Here is a 17864-nt window from a genome sequence, read left to right as displayed (position 1 = left end):
TCTTTTTGGGACTGAATGGAAGTTTGTTTTGTTTATCATTCGCTATCTGTGGATGAAAGACTGCTCTGTTCAAGCAGGACAGCTGATAATATCCAGCCTCTGACAGGCAACCAAACTCAGTGCATCTCATTATCACAGATTACTGCTCTCGATCCAGTCCTATCCTGTTAACAGTAGCTGGTAACCTTGAATAAGTGGGCCAGGGTTTTAATTTATAATTGAGATATTATAAGCAAATGTTCCATTACATCTAGAGAAACTATGGTTATAAAATAAAATATTTTGCCACATATAATGAACAATTTAAATCTTCTTCCAGTGCATGTAAAAACCTACAGCTAGGGGTCACTATTTTGAGAATGAATGTTTGACAACTTTGAATCCTGGTGGTTCCAGGCACCGGGTGAAAAAACAGAAGAATTGTTAGTGGGTGCCTGTGGACAAATCATTGACTGTAAAATTCAATTTTCTAGTGCCCTTATTTTTGGTGGCTCACTCGTGCCCAGTTACTTATCACGTGCAGATCCAACGTCTAAGCTACATTCAAGGAGTGGAATTTTACCAGATGTTTTTCTAAGTGTCCAGCAAGCGTGATCCATTTTTTGGGCAAGATTTCACAATCTTATGCACTCAGTCTTTGAAAAAGTGGGCTAAACTGTTTTTAGCCTTTCGAGGCAGTGGGTGGGGCCTAATTCTCCAGATCGCCAGCAGCTCAGATCGGAGCATGTGCAGCAAAAGTGGAAAAGAAAGCAAATCTGCTGACAGAACCCCCCTCTGGCCAGATACAGCTAGTCTCTGTCCCACACGGACATCAGGGATCACCTCCCTCCCAACATTACTGACCCCCTTACCACCCTCACTACCCCCTTGCGACTGGCCCCTCAACAGCCCCTGGCCCCAATGGCTGGCTGACATGACCCTCTCCATCCCCTGTCCCCGATCATCACAGAAAGACAAATCCCCCCTCATCAGCACATCTGCAAGTGCCGACTTGGTTTCCCCTCCATGGTAATAAGGCAAACAGCTTTAAACTTGCTGGAATGCTCAAACAGGTGAATGACTTTCCCAAACTGCCTGCAGCTGTTCTGCCGTAAAAGGGGAAAACTCCATTAAAAATCCCCCAAGGATAGGCAGATAGGCAGGCAGTGTAAGAAGAAATGACCTCCCGGAAAACAGCTCCCCATTTCTCTGATGCTGAGCTGGCCAGGTTGCTGGAGGCAGTGGAGGCAAGGTGGGACACCCTCTTCCCCACAGCAGGGTGCCATCCCAGGGGAAGGGATGGAAACACAATCTGGGAGATGGTGGCAGCATATGTTAGTGCCAGGGCACCAGCCAGAACTGGGAAATAGTGCCGCAAAAAACGGAATGATCTAATCCGGGCAGCAAGGGTGAATGCTCAACCTCATCCAGCATCCTCCTCCTGAATGCTCCCAGATCCCTCCACCCCCAGCACCCTGCATGCTTGCAGCCCCTGACCCCCAAGCAACTCCCCTTTCTCCCTCAAGAATATCACAACCCTCACCCTCTAAAGACCGCCCCTGATACCCTGCAGGGCTTGTGCCATTAGATTTTAAGTGGCTCCTGCTATCCCCACAGGAGAAGAATGCCCATAATCGCAGGGAGAGGGCAAAGAAAGTGATGTGCCCAAGATTCAGGTCCTCACCTCCTTTGAGGAGCAGGCAGTGGAGCTTGCAGGGATGCAGACCCTCAGCTTTTTACCATTTATATAGATGATCTGGAGGAGGGAACCGAGTGTATGGTGTCAAAATTTGCTGATGACACCAAGATTGGTGGAACGGCAAATTGTGCGGAGGGTGTGGAGAGTCTGCAGAAGGATCTAGATAGGCTGGGCGAATGGGCCAGAAAATGGCAAATGGAATTTAATGTTGGCAAGTGTGAGGTGGTCCACTTTGGTAGGAAGAATGGTAGGAAGGATTATTACTTACGTGGCAAAAAACTGCAGCAGGCGACGGTGCAGAGGGACCTCGGGGTCCTTGTGCATGAGTCGCAAAAACCCAGCCTGCAGGTGCAGCAGGTGATCAGGAAGGCGAATGGGATGCTGGCCTTCATAGCGAGGGGGATTGAATATAAAAGTAGGGAGGTCTTGCTGCAGCTGTATAGGGCATTGGTGAGGCCGCAGCTGGAGTACTGTGTGCAGTTTTGGGCGCCGCACCTGCGCAAAGATATTTTGGCCTTGGAGGGAGTGCAGAGGAGGTTTACTAGGCTGATACCGGAGTTGAGGGGGTTGAGCTATGAGGAGAGGCTGAATAAACTAGGCTTGTACTCGTTAGAGTTTAGAAGAATGAGGGGAGATCTCATTGAGACGTATAAGATGATGAATGGGATGGATAGGATAGAGGTGGAGAGACTCTTCCCGCTCAAAAAAGACAGTCGGACTAGGGGGCACAGCCTCAAGATAAAGGGGGGGCGGTTTAGAACGGAGTTGAGGAGGAACTTCTTCACTCAAAGGGTGGTGAATCTCTGGAATTCTCTGCCCGTTGAAGTGGTGGAGGCTGCCTCGCTAAATATTTTTAAGACGTGGGTTGATGGGTTTTTGATAAGCGAGGGGATTAAGGGTTATGGGGAGAGGGCGGGAATGTGGAACTGAGTCACGACAGATCAGCCATGATCTTATTGAATGGCGGGGCAGGCTCAAAGGGCTAGATGGCCTACTCCTGCTCCTATTTCTTATGTTCTTATGTTCTTATGTAATTAGTGACGGCATGGTCAGACTGGACCAGCAGCCCATGTTCTACCCTCGAAAACTTTAAGTCACCCAGACATTGCTGACGGTAACCTTACTCACACCAAGTCCATTCACCCATCATCTCTAAATCTGCTGATTTACATTCGATCTTGATTAAGTGATGCCTCTATTTAAAAATTCTCATTCTTTTTTCAAAACCCTCCATGGCCTCGTCCGTCTCTATCTTTGAATTCTCCTCCAGGCCCACGAATCTCCAAGATCTCTGAACCCCTCTAATTCTGGCCACTTGGACAGTCCTAATTTTAAATAATTAAGCTTTGGCTTCAGCCTTCAGCTGCTAAGATCCTAAAATCTGGAATTCACCCTGAACCTCTCTGCCTCTCTAATTCTTTTTCCTCCTTAAAACCTATTTTTTTGATCAAGCTTTGGTCATTTCTCCAATATTTCCTTGTGTGGTTTTTTTTTATAATGCCCTTTATAATGCCCTTGTAAATTGTCACTGGATGTTTAATTAAATCAAAGGTGTTCCATAAATACAAGTTGTTAATGTCCAGACTGTTGGCGACTGCAGACAGTGCGTCATAATCATTTATCTTGCACCAGCGCTGTCCTTATTCGAAACATTGAGTTCTCAGCTGGACAACAAAGGCTATTGACCCCCTTCAGTCACAGTTTGCACATCTTGGCTGAATCCAGCCACAGCTGTTGTACTGAGAGTTATTCTGGCACCCTAAACATCATGGAACAAACAGTCAGGATGCTCATGCAATACCCCTGCTGCTCAGAATAGGCGGGAGGAATGGTGCAGTTCAGGATTAATGGGTATCAGATTTGTGATCACTTGCTGCTTAAGTTTTCCATCATCAAGGACCAGCCTTTACCACCACTTAGAAGAAGTGCTGTAAAAGTAAGAGCAGGCATGAAGAGGAGGTAAAATAAGAGCAGCATCAATGACCAGTGTCCCCAGCTGCCAGCACTGCGGGAGAGCAGCTCATCCAAGAGTGTTTCACATAAACCATTCCCCCTGCCCCCAATCCACCAATCACACAATCCTCCTCACCACCTTCCAATTGATTTATCTTACAGGCTTTGCCATTAGTTCAATACAAATGTTAACACTAATATACTAATTAAGAGAACAGAAATAATCAAACCTTCTTTCATCGGTATTTAATATTTAACAGGAATAATTAAGAATCATTCTTGCATGGTTTCTTGGTGCCTATCTTCTGTGCCTTTTCTTATCCTGCCATCCCTACAATGTATACTCCTTGCATGTACAGCATGGAAGCTGGAAGGTTGTTGAGCAGATATTGAGAACCTTTCAGATGGCCTTGATGGGCAACAGTTGAGTAAATATGGGCCTTGAGGACCTGGTTGTAACCTATAGTGCCTTGGCATGGACCATGGGAGCTTAACACAGCTAGTATGTGGCACTAACATGGACACTGGCAGAGTGGGTGGTGAAGGAACAGGTATGTTGTCATCCTGAGGAGGGCAACAAGTCCATCTTCCAATGAGCCAAGGTAGGTCTTTATGGACTAGCCGTCAGTATTCCAAGATGGCAACTGGAATGGAAATCATCAGGTGATGATTTTGACCCCAATAGTACCAAAATATCTCTGAGTGACACAATATATGATACTAGATTATTAATTAATTTTATACAATGTTGATCATTTTTTGGGGTATATGTGTATAACATATGTTGGGATTGGGGAGCCCCTTTAAGAGGTGACCCCTGAGGGTTTAGCTTCTCCCAGTGTGTGACCCAGTTGTGCAGTCTTAGATCTGGCTGTGGAGAACTACACACCTACAGTAAAGCGTTCCCCAGTGTCCAAACCTATCTTGTGGTTCTTACAGCACTCTAAGTCATTAGGTGCATACATAATAATTTTCACAATTGATCTTCACTTGATTAGGCTGAGAATGAAGCAGGGACAGCATTACCACATTGTGAACAGTTTATTTATTACATCACAGGCTTCATTGGCCATGGGTGCTGGGATTTTTCAAAGGTGGCAATATACCAATGCAATCTGTAGGGGGAAGCAAAGCTATACATACCGGCTTTCCCAAGGACACCAGAAACAAGACAGCTGCAGCAGTGATGCACATGTGCTGTGCATTACCAGATCAAAAACTACCTTTCGTGGAAATTAAATCGCTTGGAACGAAAACCTCCAGAACAAATGATTTACAGCAATGCTGTGCCGTCCGTTCCACCCTCACAAAGCTCCAAGAGGTACAAATTTGAGCTGTGAGTGGGAAAGCAGAGCTGTGGAAAATAACTGCATGAGCAGTGTTCCACAACAATTAAGTCATTTGTATCAAACATTTGCATCTTATTCCTCCCCTCGAGGAACCTAGATACACATTTCAACCAGATAAAGAAAGAGGCACCAAGGAAGATAAATGGGACCTGTGCATTTCCCAGTAGGAGAACGTTGACTATATTATTCTCAGATTCTGAAATGCCTGAATTAAGTCTTTATAAGATTAGGAGAGATGAGGTGCCCAGACTTTCCTGCAGGGCCTTTTATTTCTAGGTTTGTTCATTTGGCAACTGCAGCTTTAAAACTCAGACAAATGTGTGTCAAAGCGTCGAACCATTTTTAAGACCATTTTTTGTGTATTGATGAAAGGTTCAGATAGGGTCTGAACAAGCCAGTCTGCTCAGCATAACGATCAATTTTATTGTTCAGTAGTCAGCTCCTTGACCTGTTTGCTCTGTATAACTTCAGCTGCAGTGAAAGAGCTGACCGTGCAGCTGTAAGACACAGCAGCATCACAGAGAAAAATCTCAAGCTGTTGCCATGGACACAGGCTTTCCTGTCCCAGTGGGGCCCAGGCTTGGGTCACATCCAGGGCTTGGGCCACACCTCAAATACTGAGGAAACAGGCAGGTCCTTTTCCTTTATGGTGGAAACGGTAACACGAGGACAATGCACAACGTCAGCAAAATCCTATGCACTCAGATCAGATGTAAAATAGCAGAATCGCCAAGATGTTAAACAATAACCAGAGTATCAGTGGGAGTGTACCACACCACTAATGTGTTAAATGGTAAGGGGATGGGACAGTCCATTAAAAAGGAGTGACTCTTATAAGGATGTGACTATCCCTATTCCCCTGATCTTGCTGAAGTTGCACATTCGTATCTTCACGTGGCAGTGTGAAACAATCACTTTTATAAGCAGCAAGATCCTGCACAGACAAAAAAATACAGACAATGCTAATAGTTTGACAGAGTCTGTGAACAGTTAGCATCCAGCTACCACCCAAAGACAGTCAACAGATGTGTGTAGAACAGCTCGGGTCCAGACTGAAATTTGAGTTTATGCCTGAGTCCTGTGTACACGTCTGTTCACCACATTAAAGGAAATGTGGTCACCCACCAGTGGGAGGGGGAGGGGGATGTTAAAGATTTTTTCAGGAGATTGAAAGGGAAAAAGCCCCGGGAGACATGAGCACCGCCCAATGAGCTTTTAACATCCAGCTCAGCTGCTTTTGTAATTATCCTGATTAAAAGCTGCCTGACATCACCACACTGATCTCTTTTCCTGTCTGTAGCTAAATGATACTGCTGCTTGTGGAGGGACAGTGCGATTCGTGAAAAGGGCTTTGCTTCTTGTGGTGCCAAGTACTAGCTGAAAATTCAAATTAAAACATCTGTACTCGTTTTTATGCTAAGATGCAACTCTCCATCGGTCTGCTTTCCAGGCTGTGCAAACCCATCCAGCTGATCTGTCAAACGTACACACACTTGCAACTCATTACTGTATATAGTACACTGGCTAGATGGAAAATGCTAGTGAAAGATAGAGCACTTACATTGAAGAACACCCAGCTTCAAAGCCAACAAAGCACAGCTTTGTTTTTTTTAATGTTACTCATAGTTACGCCAACTGTACTAAACACTAATTTGCTGAATAAGCTACATCTGTGCCCTTTGACAGAATGTCTTGGATTCATGCCCCACCTAAGCAATTTGACGATGCAACAGTCCAACTCAGTAAAAGGGCCTCGAGACAATCAGTGATGCATACATGAAATTAGATTCTCAAACATCCAGTAATATCAGCTTCCCAGCTCCAAGAAGCAAGACAGATACCACTTTTTAAATCTCAGAAGCCTATAACCAAAGGGCCAGAGCTCATAGTGCAAGACACCAAAGTTGAATAAAGACAAAAGATCATGATTAGGTGATAGTAAAACTTGATGGTGAATAACGTGTAGGTTTCAGGGAAAATGGGAAACTGAAAAGGATAAGAAGTCAGCTATTGAAATCTTGGGAAGGAATAGATTAGAGTCCGGAGATTTAGAGGCTGAAGAATAGCCTGTTTACATGTGGCGGTCCTGATTTTTTATAAAAACAATTCATATACTGAGGTCCTGACAACTTACAGAAATAGAGAGATATTACAAGTAGACTGGAACTCACCAGATGTGATCTTCATCTTTATAAAAGTTCAGGGACATAAACTTAAGAATTATAGGCCTAGCATTTGCAATGGGAAAATAGTGGAGTCTATTACAGAGGAAGTAATTCAAGAGCATCAAGAGAATAGAGGCAATAAATTCCAGCCAAGATGGGTATACGAAAAGCTGGTCATGCTTGATTAATTTAATAGAATTCTTTGTGGTTTAAGAGTTGCTGGATATCGTATTTTGATTTCAAAAAGAATCTTGATAATGTTTTTGACAGGAGGTGTAGTTAAAGTGAAAGTTTATGGGATCAAAAACGTTCCACATTAGACTATTAATTGGCTCAGTAGGAAAAAAGGAGTAGTTATCAACACTAATAGCTCTACTTAGGCAGAAAAAGCCAGCAGATCCAAATGTTCCCCAAAGGATCAGTCTTGGGACCCCTACTTTAGTGAATGTAAAACAATTTTTTTTAGTGATATATATAGTTGTATGGGTGTAGTGTAAAATTAGCAGGAAATATCATTTTAAATTGTTACATTGCATGGTGGTAATTTGCAAAACAATGAATTATTAAATGTGGGGCAAGGTTTTGATTTTAATTAAAGTTGAAGAAAAGCATCTTTTTCAGTCATGTTAACAAACCATAGTACAACTACTAGAACATATGGTTTTTAAATATGTGAGTTGTGAGAACTTTTTTTTTGAAGCGCAAAGCACCCTATAATAATCTTTAAACATCCTCAACTGGCTAACAAGCTACTTGCCTTAACCTTCTCTCACTTCACTGCAATACAATATTGCTGTGCTATTAAGCACTCCTTTATATTATTCGCCACTATGGTGATACTAAACTATTCCTTTCTCACCAACATCAAACGTAGCCAGTGTTGTGTATTGCAATGAGTAAGATTAACACATGCTCAGCTGAAATAATTTTAATTACTACCCTCCAGCAGAGAGGGCAATATAATGAAATGCGAAATACAGCATAAACAATTTAAACATTAGAATGTAAAATAGTACGTGTAAGTTCCCAGAATACAAAATGACTAAAGCAATATCTACAATAACTTAAAATGGAACAGGTTGGGTTCTGATACCGGAGTTGAGGGGGTTGAGCTATGAGGAGAGGCTGAATAAACTAGGCTTGTACTCGTTAGAGTTTAGAAGAATGAGGGGAGATCTCATTGAGACGTATAAGATGATGAATGGGATGGATAGGATAGAGGTGGAGAGACTCTTCCATCTCAAAAAAGACAGTAGGACTAGGGGGCACAGCCTCAAGATAAAGGGGGGGCGGTTTAGAATGGAGTTGAGGAGGAACTTCTTCACTCAAAGGGTGGTGAATCTCTGGAATTCTCTGCCCGTTGAAGTGGTGGAGGCTACCTCGCTAAATATTTTTAAGACGCGGGTTGATGGGTTTTTGATAAGAGAGGGGATTAAGGGTTATGGGGAGAGGGCAGGAAAGTGGAACTGAGCCACGACAGATCAGCCACGATCTTATTGAATGGCGGGGCAGGCTCGAAGGGCTAGATGGCCTACTCCTGCTCCTATTTCTTATGTTCTTATGTTCTTGTTTTCACTGTAATTGCAATCAAAATATATATGGCCAATACCGCCTGTGTAATTTACATGTAATTTTTTTCAACATCAATATGGATGTAACAAAAATCATTTAACATGAATAAATGAAAAGAACAACTTTTTTCTTCTTCATTCCACACTTTCAATTAATCTGTCTGGCTTCTTTCTTATTCTGTCCTTTCCTTCCATTTCCATTAGATCGGTTCCACATCTCTGTGTCAAACTTCGACTTTGATTACCAAATCCAACGCTACTTAATTGTTGGGATTGTGACATTGATTGATTGATCTTAATCAAAGACCTTGACTCACTTTGCTCTGCTAGTGGAATACTTGCAGACTTTCAATTTCGTTTTGAAATTCACTTTCTTTCTAATTTTCATTTGGCACTGTAGAGGAATTTGGACTATCAGATGCTTCTGTAGCTCTCCCTTTATCAGATTTCCTCTTTCAAGCAAATGGTCTACATGGCACTGACACTCTCCAATCTTCACTGGATATGTGAATATATGTAATCTCTTTACAACAGCTCCAACACATATTTCTCACTCCAACTCATATTTCTCCTTATCACTTCAGTGATTTATCACCATGATTTTCTGACCAGTACAGAACTCCTGAAGTTTCATGCCTCATGTATCTTCAATTTGTTTCACTTTTCTCTTAATTTACTGTTGATGTCAGGCTTAAGTAAAACCTTGTCTCAGGAGTGTGTTCAAACACTAATTCGTAAGATAAGCAACTTTTGTAGACCTTGGCATTAATCTGAATGAGAACAGAAAACTGTAATCTGCATCAAAGAGAAACATATAAATTTCCGCCTAGCTTGTCACATAGCAAATATTTCTACAAAGATTTCGTTATAACTTGTACATTTCTATGTAGCACAATTCAATACCAGGTCACACGATGTTACTAGAATGTGCTTGACTACATTCTTACTCAGAAATATTTCTCAGTCTTCTGACGTGAATGGTGGGCCCTGATCTGACACCAACATCTCTGGAACTCAAATTCTGAAGTGACCTCTGCTAATCTCAGTAGATTGGCTGTTGTGATATTGCGCATGAACTCAACATTTATCTACTAGCTATTTCTATCAACCAAAGTAAGTACGCACTTACTTCCACTTCAAAGAAATTGATATGTACTCAAACCCGTGGCTTACTTGTTTTGGGCCATGTTCTTTCTGATTTAGCCATCTCTTTCTCAGTTCTTCTAACTATGCATAAAATATGTAATTTGATTTGATTTATTATTATCACATGTATTGGTATACAGTGAAAAGTATTGTTTCTTCTGCGCTGTACAGACAAATCATACTGTACATAGAGAAGGAAAGGAGGGAGTGCAGAATGTCGTGTTACAGTCATAGTTAGGGTGTAGAAAAGCATCAATTTAATATGAGGTAAGTCCATTCAAAAGTCTGATGGCAGCAGAGAAGAAGCTGTTCTTGAGTCAGTTGATATGCGTTCTCATCCTTTTGTATATTTTTCCCGGGAAAAGGTAGAAGAGAGTATGTCCAAGTATGTATATAATTGACTTTCCCATGGTAGCACTTTGACTGGGAATGGGTACATTTAAATGGTAAGTGGGCCACCATGGCAACTGTAGAACCTAAATTTCTGACTCTTGCTTTACAAAATGTCAGTTGTTGCACATTATCCTTTATCTTGCCTTCAGCCTGGTTTTTTCGTCCCCTCCTAGCTTGGGAATCAGTGTGTGCTCTCTTAGCACTTCCTCGATGTCAGATGTACCCTTACTGATCTCTACTGTAAATAACTCACCCCAGTTTAATTGTATTTTCTTCTGCCAATTTCTTCCCATTGTACTGCTGCCAATGATAAGTAATAGGATGTAACATTGTATTCCACTCTATCACTAACTTACTGAAATACTGGAGACTTTCCAGCTGGGCTCACCTCAAGACCAGAAAATCCAACTCAAGGTCAAAGGGCCTTTGCATGGTCCTGTCCTACCCACTATGATTCCCGTAGTGGGTGGGACAGGAAAATTCCACCCACTGTTATTGGAAAAACTAGTCATCTTTACGCCAGATTTGCAGAAGGAAATGTGACTTAGTGATTTCTAGCACTCTCTTTACAAGATAACAGACATTGCTACAACTGCACTTTCAATATATGAATAATAAAAGTAAGTTGTATTTTTTTTATTCATTTGTGGGACATGGGCATTGCTGATTGGCCAGCATTTATTGCCCATTCCTAGTTGCTTGAGGGCAGTTGATAGTCAAACACATTGCTGTGGCTCTGGAGTCATGTGAAGGCCAGACCAGGTAAGGATGGCCAATTTCCTTCCCTAAGGGGCATTAGTGAACCAGATGGGTTTTTCTGAAAATAGACTACGGCACTGGTTGCTGGAGCCTGGATCTCTCTGACATCAGTGGAGCAGGAAAAGAACTCCCCTGCAATTTGCAACTATTTCTTTCTGCCACTTCCATGGCTGTGGTCTCATTGCAGGAATCCTTCCACATCAGCTTACAGCCACTGCCCAACAGCTTGGCCTGGATTTTATTGTTCTTTAGATCTCCTATCAACATGACTGTAAGATTTATTTATAAATTTCAGCTATATCCACAGTGGCAAAAGAGTTTATTTAATTTGGGAATGTAATCTGTAACAATCTCACTTGGTAACTGCTTCCTTTCACAGAACATAATTTGCACTGAAATTTCATTACTTTTCGTGCCATAACATGAATCCAGAATTTTATTAATTTCAACAAATACCATTGTCTCTCAAGCAACATTTGTTAAAAACTACATCAAGAGTTTTGACCGCCACATGGTGAGGAGAAGGTTTACTAGGCTGATGCCTGAGTTGAGGGGGTTGAGCTATGAGGAGAGGCTGAATAAACTAGGCTTGTACTCGTTAGAGTTTAGAAGAATGAGGGGAGATCTCATTGAGACGTATAAGATGATGAATGGGACGGATAGGATAGAGGTGGAGAGACTCTCCCCGCTCAGAAAGGACAGTAGGACTAGGGGGCACAGCCTCAAGATAAAGGGGGGGTGGTTTACAACGGAGTTGAGGAAGAACTTCTTCACTCAAAGGGTGGTGAATCTCTGGAATTCTCTGCCCGTTGAAGTGGTGGAGGCTGCCTCGCTAAATATTTTTAAGACGCGGGCTGATGGGTTTTTGATAAGAGAGGGGATTAGAGGTTATGGGGAGAGGGCGGGAATGTGGAACTGAGCCACGACAGATCAGCCATGATCTTATTGAATGGCGGGGCAGGCTCGAAGGGCCAGATGGCCTACTCCTGCTCCTATTTCTTATGTTCTTATGTTCTTATCCTTATCTCCTATTTTGTTTGCTTTCAGCCAAGTGTGAAACCTTCATCCATAATCTAACAGTCCTGTTTGTTAGTACTGAATTCCCTCATCGTCTCCAAATATGTCTTCAGTCCATTTTTTGCAATTCTGCTGATTCACAATGTACAAGGTGTGTTCAGGGAGAAATCTTCCAAATTTCTCAAACTTCCCCTAAATCAACTTTAGAAGCTCCAAACATGGGTTACAATATTCGTCAGTCCATAATTTCTCAATTGAAATGTGAGGAAAAATTCTATCCAAGCCTCATCACTATCTGTCTGCTGGTGTATTGCATTAAGTAAGACTATCACATGCTCAGCTGCAGGCAGACATCATTGCCGCTTCCCCGACAATGGGGACAACAGAAAAAGCAATGAAACGAAGTGCTCAGACCTTGCAACATACCAGAGTCAAGACTAAAATGTCAACTCTTTGTTGTGATTGTAGTTGCAGAACTTCATCTCAGTGTTTTAATAATCACTTTGTTTTTTCACTGTTTTTGTCTACTAGCCTCAGTCCTTTTCTGAGGGTAGGGAATATTCCAAACAACATTAATAATGAAACAAAAAATTACACTGAAACTTTTTTCTCCACTATCCTTCAGCCATCAACTTCTCCTTTGTATCCAAAATTAGCAAGCACAGGCATAGTCAGGGTGTCAAATCCAAAGGTTCACAGGGTGATCACCAACACTGGTCAAAATCTACCTAAGAACACTGCAGTTACACCACACAGACTGGAGTGGTTTGAACTTATTAAAACCTTCCTAAAGGTAATTAGGGATGAGCAATCAATGCTGGCCTTGTTACTAACACCTGTATTCTGAAAACAAGTAAATAAAACCCCATCACTCAGTAAAAATACTGGGGTATTTTGCCTAGTTTTAGTCATTGTACATACAAAGAAATACAGACACAGACATTGGAGAAAGTGAAAGGCGGTCACCAAGAGTAGTAATGGGTCTTATATCATAACCATAAATCTTAAATATAGGGATAAGTGTGTCTGCATCAAAAAGATGAAGGCAACTTTGGAAGATCAGATTTTTATAACCACAAATGAAAGCATTGAAGAGAATATGCATAACTTCTTAAGAAACCTGGTGTTCAGTTCAACTTAAGAAATAGTTACTTTATACTGAGATAGCTATCATTTTGCAAGTTAAACACTTTAACACATTGAGCAGAACTTGTTTTCAGCAGTTGGAATATATAAGTGAGCAGATCCCTGGGTAACAGACGTATATTGGCTTAGCGCCAAGAGGTAAATGAAAATAAGTATGTGATCTAAAGAGGACGCTGCATGAGCTTTCTCAGTGTAGATGTCATTCTAACCTCAATGTTATTACATTAAAAAAAGGAACAAAAGAAGGAATTTTAACTGTCAGAGACAGTGAGATGGGAATAGGTGGAAAATTATATATTTTTTTAAATTCTCAAACCTGGCCTTCACCCATCCCACTTGTGATTTTAATGAGTTGAAGGTTGGGAAGTCAACACACTCCCCAGGAGGTGAGCTGGTCACGAAAATTATATTAAAAGGCTCTGTGCCCCCATTTTAATGCAATTTTTATTTTTAACACACAGTGGTTAGGATTCCTGCAAACCTGGAAGGTAAACAAAGGGGAGAGTGTTGAATCTGAGAGCATATTGCACAGTTTCTGGGCCAGAAGTACTTCCCACAGTGCACCAAACTTACCCTTACATAATTAGACCAATTGTCAGCTAACTCACCCCATGAAGTCCAAATCATCCCTCCCATGATGTCCAATTTGCCCAATCCTCCTCCAGGATGATTGTTTTCTCCAGCCATTATGTCTCATGCATCAGAACCTCCCACAACGTCCACATTGTCTGCCCCACGATGTCCGATTCAATCTCCCCAATTATACCTGAATCACCCCAACAAAGTGAGCAACTCCTCTGCCATGGATTGTCACATTTACTTTGCATCCATTTTGCCATCTACAATCTGCCTGTCCATCTAGATGGCCAATAGATGTCTTGCAGTTAAATCTGGCAGGATGTGTGGGATATCAAGGTTTTTACCCAAAAATGCTCTCTTTCTTCATTGTTCTCTTGCCATTAATTTTGGGGTCCAAGTGTTTGAAAGAAGCTTTGGAACAAAAAAAGGCTTCCAATGTGAACTGGAGAGGAATGAGGAGCCTGTTCTGACATTCCAGACAGAAATCAGAGTAAGTAGTTTATTGCATGTACTCAATGGCAATGAAGCTAGTCCAGTATCAAAAGAAGAACAACAACCTAAATCTTAGAATTATGGAGTATTACAAAGTACAACTGGAATACAGCTGTCAGAATGACAGTGTCATCTGGAAACTCTGGTCTAAATGCATTTCATTCAACATCAGGTAATATCTGTCCCATACCTACTTAACCCTGTAGTTATACCCAAAATTATTCACATGTTGCATCTGTTGTAGGTAAAATGTTAGAATCCGTCATCAAGGAGGAAATAGCGAGGCATCTTGAGGGGAATTGCTTGATAGAGCAGACGCAGCACGGTTTCATTAAGGGGAAGTCGTGTCTGACAAATTTATTGGAGTTCTATGAGGATGTGTCTAGGGCGGTGGATAGAGGAGAGCCGGTGGATGTGGTCTTTCTTGATTTTCAGAAGGCGTTTGACAAGGTACCTCACAAGAGGTTATTGCAGAAGGTAAGGGGGCATGGAGTTGGGGGTAGGGTGTTAACGTGGATAGAGGATTGGTTGTCAAATAGGAGGCAGAGAGTGGGGGTTAATGGGTGCTATTCGGATTGGCGGTTGGTGACTAGTGGAGTGCCCCAGGGGTCGGTGCTGGGGCCTCAGCTATTTACCATTTATATAGGTGATCTGGAGGAGGGAACCGAGTGTATGGTGTCAAAATTTGCTGATGACACCAAGATTGGTGGAACGGCAAATTGCGCGGAGGGTGTGGAGAGTCTGCAGAAGGATCTAGATAGGCTGGGCGAATGGGCCAGGAACTGGCAAATGGAATTTAATGTTGGCAAGTGCGAGGTGGTCCACTTTGGTAGGAATAATGGTAGGAAGGATTATTACTTACGTGGCGAAAAACTGCAGCAGGTGACGGTGCAGAGGGACCTCGGGGTCCTTGTGCATGAGTCGCAAAAACCCAGCCTACAGGTGCAGCAGGTGGTCAGGAAGGCTAATGGGATGCTGGCCTTCATAGCGAGGGGGATTGAATATAAAAGTAGGGAGGTCTTGCTGCGGCTGTATAGGGCATTGGTGAGGCCGCAGCTGGAGTACTGTGTGCAGTTTTGGTCGCCGTACTTACACAAGGATATTTTGGCCTTGGAAGGAGTGCAGAGGAGGTTTACTAGGCTGATACCGGAGTTGAGGGGCTTGAGCTATGAGGAGAGACTGAATAAACTAGGCTTGTACTCGTTAGAGTTTAGAAGAATGAGGGGAGATCTCATTGAGACCTATAAGATGATGAATGGGATGGATAGGATAGAGGTGGAGAGGCTCTTCCCGCTCAGAAAGGACAGTAGGACTAGGGGGCACAGCCTCAAGATAGAGGGGGGGGCGGTTTAGAACGGAGTTGAGGAGGAACTTCTTCACTCAAAGGGTGGTGAATCTCTGGAATTCTCTGCCCGTTGAAGTGGTGGAGGCTGCCTTGCTAAATATTTTTAAGACGCGGGTTGATGGGTTTTTGATAAGCGAGGGGATTAAGGGTTATGGGGAGAGGGCGGGAATGTGGAACTGAGCCACGACAGATCAGCCATGATCTTATTGAATGGTGGGGCAGGCTCGAAGGGCTGGATGGCCTACTCCTGCTCCTATTTCTTATGTTCTTATGTTCTTTTGAATGAAACTTCTGAAGATGTTCACATTGGTTTCAGAACATGTGTAACGGTCTCCTTTTCCTGTTACTTCACAGCAGTATAAGCAAAATCACGGCTGAACTTTATACCCCCTCCACTGATCTATTTGATTAATTAAAGCTGCCCACAATGTAATAACGTTGTAAGGCAGCCAGATTTCATATTGGCAGAGTGCCAACCAAGCTGTTAGATTGGCTTGGGACGGCGAGTAACCTGTCACTGCATAAAATCCACCTCCATGAATTTCCCTACAACAATTTAGTCAGAATTGATAAGCAATGCTCAGCTCCCTGGTCTCCTTTCCAGATTCGAACCATTTAAATTGCATGATAAAGTAACTTTGTCAATGGATTTAGAAAGAATCTACCTCAGTCTTTTACAGCACAAATCTGAAGATACTAACGGAAACTATGAACAATGCAAATAAACCAAAACCCAATTTTAACCCCTAGTTTAATCTCTCCCTTCAACCCAAACTTAATGCAAATAATACAAGCAATGTTCCCTAATGAAAGTTTACAACTGCTTTTCCAAGTGATTGGCCTCTTAAAAAATTTTATATGGTCCAAAACATTTATCATCTGTGCGTTCTTAAAGTCTTAAAAGATACTGTATGCTTATTCTAACAATGCTGGGTTGCCAGACCATTAAGTAGATGCTGTGGCAACAGCTGATGACTTGGTCAGTTGCATAATTTGATGAATGTAACTTTACAATAGATTCAATCCAATTTGGAACATTTTCATCATTATCTCACTGAGGTTTTGGCAGGAAACCTATGGGATATCTAAAGCATTTGTTTAATAAGCTAATCTCATATTTTGGCACAATGAACACAGGTGTGCATTGTACCTGAAAAGCAATGTCCCTGGTCCTTCTGCACTTGGACTACATTGTTGATCCCTCAGTACTTTACCCAATTTCATCAATTTGATCAAATCTTAGCTACATTATTGAATTTACTTGCTGAAGCCAACTTTTGCTCCATTATAGGCAGGCATGCCTTCAGCTTTTCAGATTTCAAGCTCTGAAATTCCCTCCATAAATCTCTCTGCCTCCACAGCTCCCTTTAATAGGGTCCTTAAAATGTTCCCTTTTATTATACTTTTGGTCATGTTCTTTAACATGACCTCACTTTTCATTTGATAATGGTAACAACTGTGTGAAATGTCTCGGATGTTTCACTACACTAAATAGGCTAGATCAACATGGGTTGTTAACACTTGCATTGTTGGATAACTTAAAAATTATATCAGGAACACAAATAAACTTTGGTGGAGTTCATCAGGATATTCCTCAGGACGTAATTTTGACAGAACTATTCTTTAAGCCTTGGATGGATTTATTAGTTTTATTCTATGAACCCTGTCCATTTCCTATTTGCTGCATGATTTAGAGTGCTTATTACATCAATTAATAAATGAAGGATTAAGTAACCCTCTGGTATAGTACCAAAAATGGGATTACTTGTAGCCTGCAGTTTCCCAAACTGGCAAAGAATTGGTTTTATGGAGGAATGTTATTAAACAGATCAAAGCAGTTGGAGGTTTTACTGGAGAAGACACAGCTGCATTTTCAGTGATATTCTAGAGGAGAGAAGATTCAACTCCTAAACTACAAACAGAAGTTTTTGGCAAAAATGCTGTTGCTTTTTCACCTGAAATTCAAAGCTCAATACTCTCAGTTGCAATTAGGTTTAATTTCTGATAGATAAGGCAGCCCTCCTACAAGATTTCTATAGAATTAAACCTCATTTCTGCTAACTGAATTATCGTCTGTTCAATCATTTTTCTTCCCAATTTTTCCTTCATTTTATAATTGACATCCTTACTAACTTCTTGCCCATTACTTCTTATGGTTGACACCAGTGCTTCTTCTATTCTAGCACATTAGGCTAATTAACACTCCACCAACAGGAACTAATAACATAACATTCAATTGGGTTTATTTGTTGCTTATTTGACCCACCAAAA

The sequence above is a fragment of the Carcharhinus amblyrhynchos genome, chromosome 4 (assembly GCF_965287045.1).
Source record: "Carcharhinus amblyrhynchos chromosome 4, sCarAmb.v2.hapA, whole genome shotgun sequence".
NCBI classification, from domain to species: Eukaryota; Metazoa; Chordata; class Chondrichthyes; order Carcharhiniformes; family Carcharhinidae; genus Carcharhinus; species Carcharhinus amblyrhynchos.
This window is presented reverse-complemented; position numbering follows the sequence as displayed.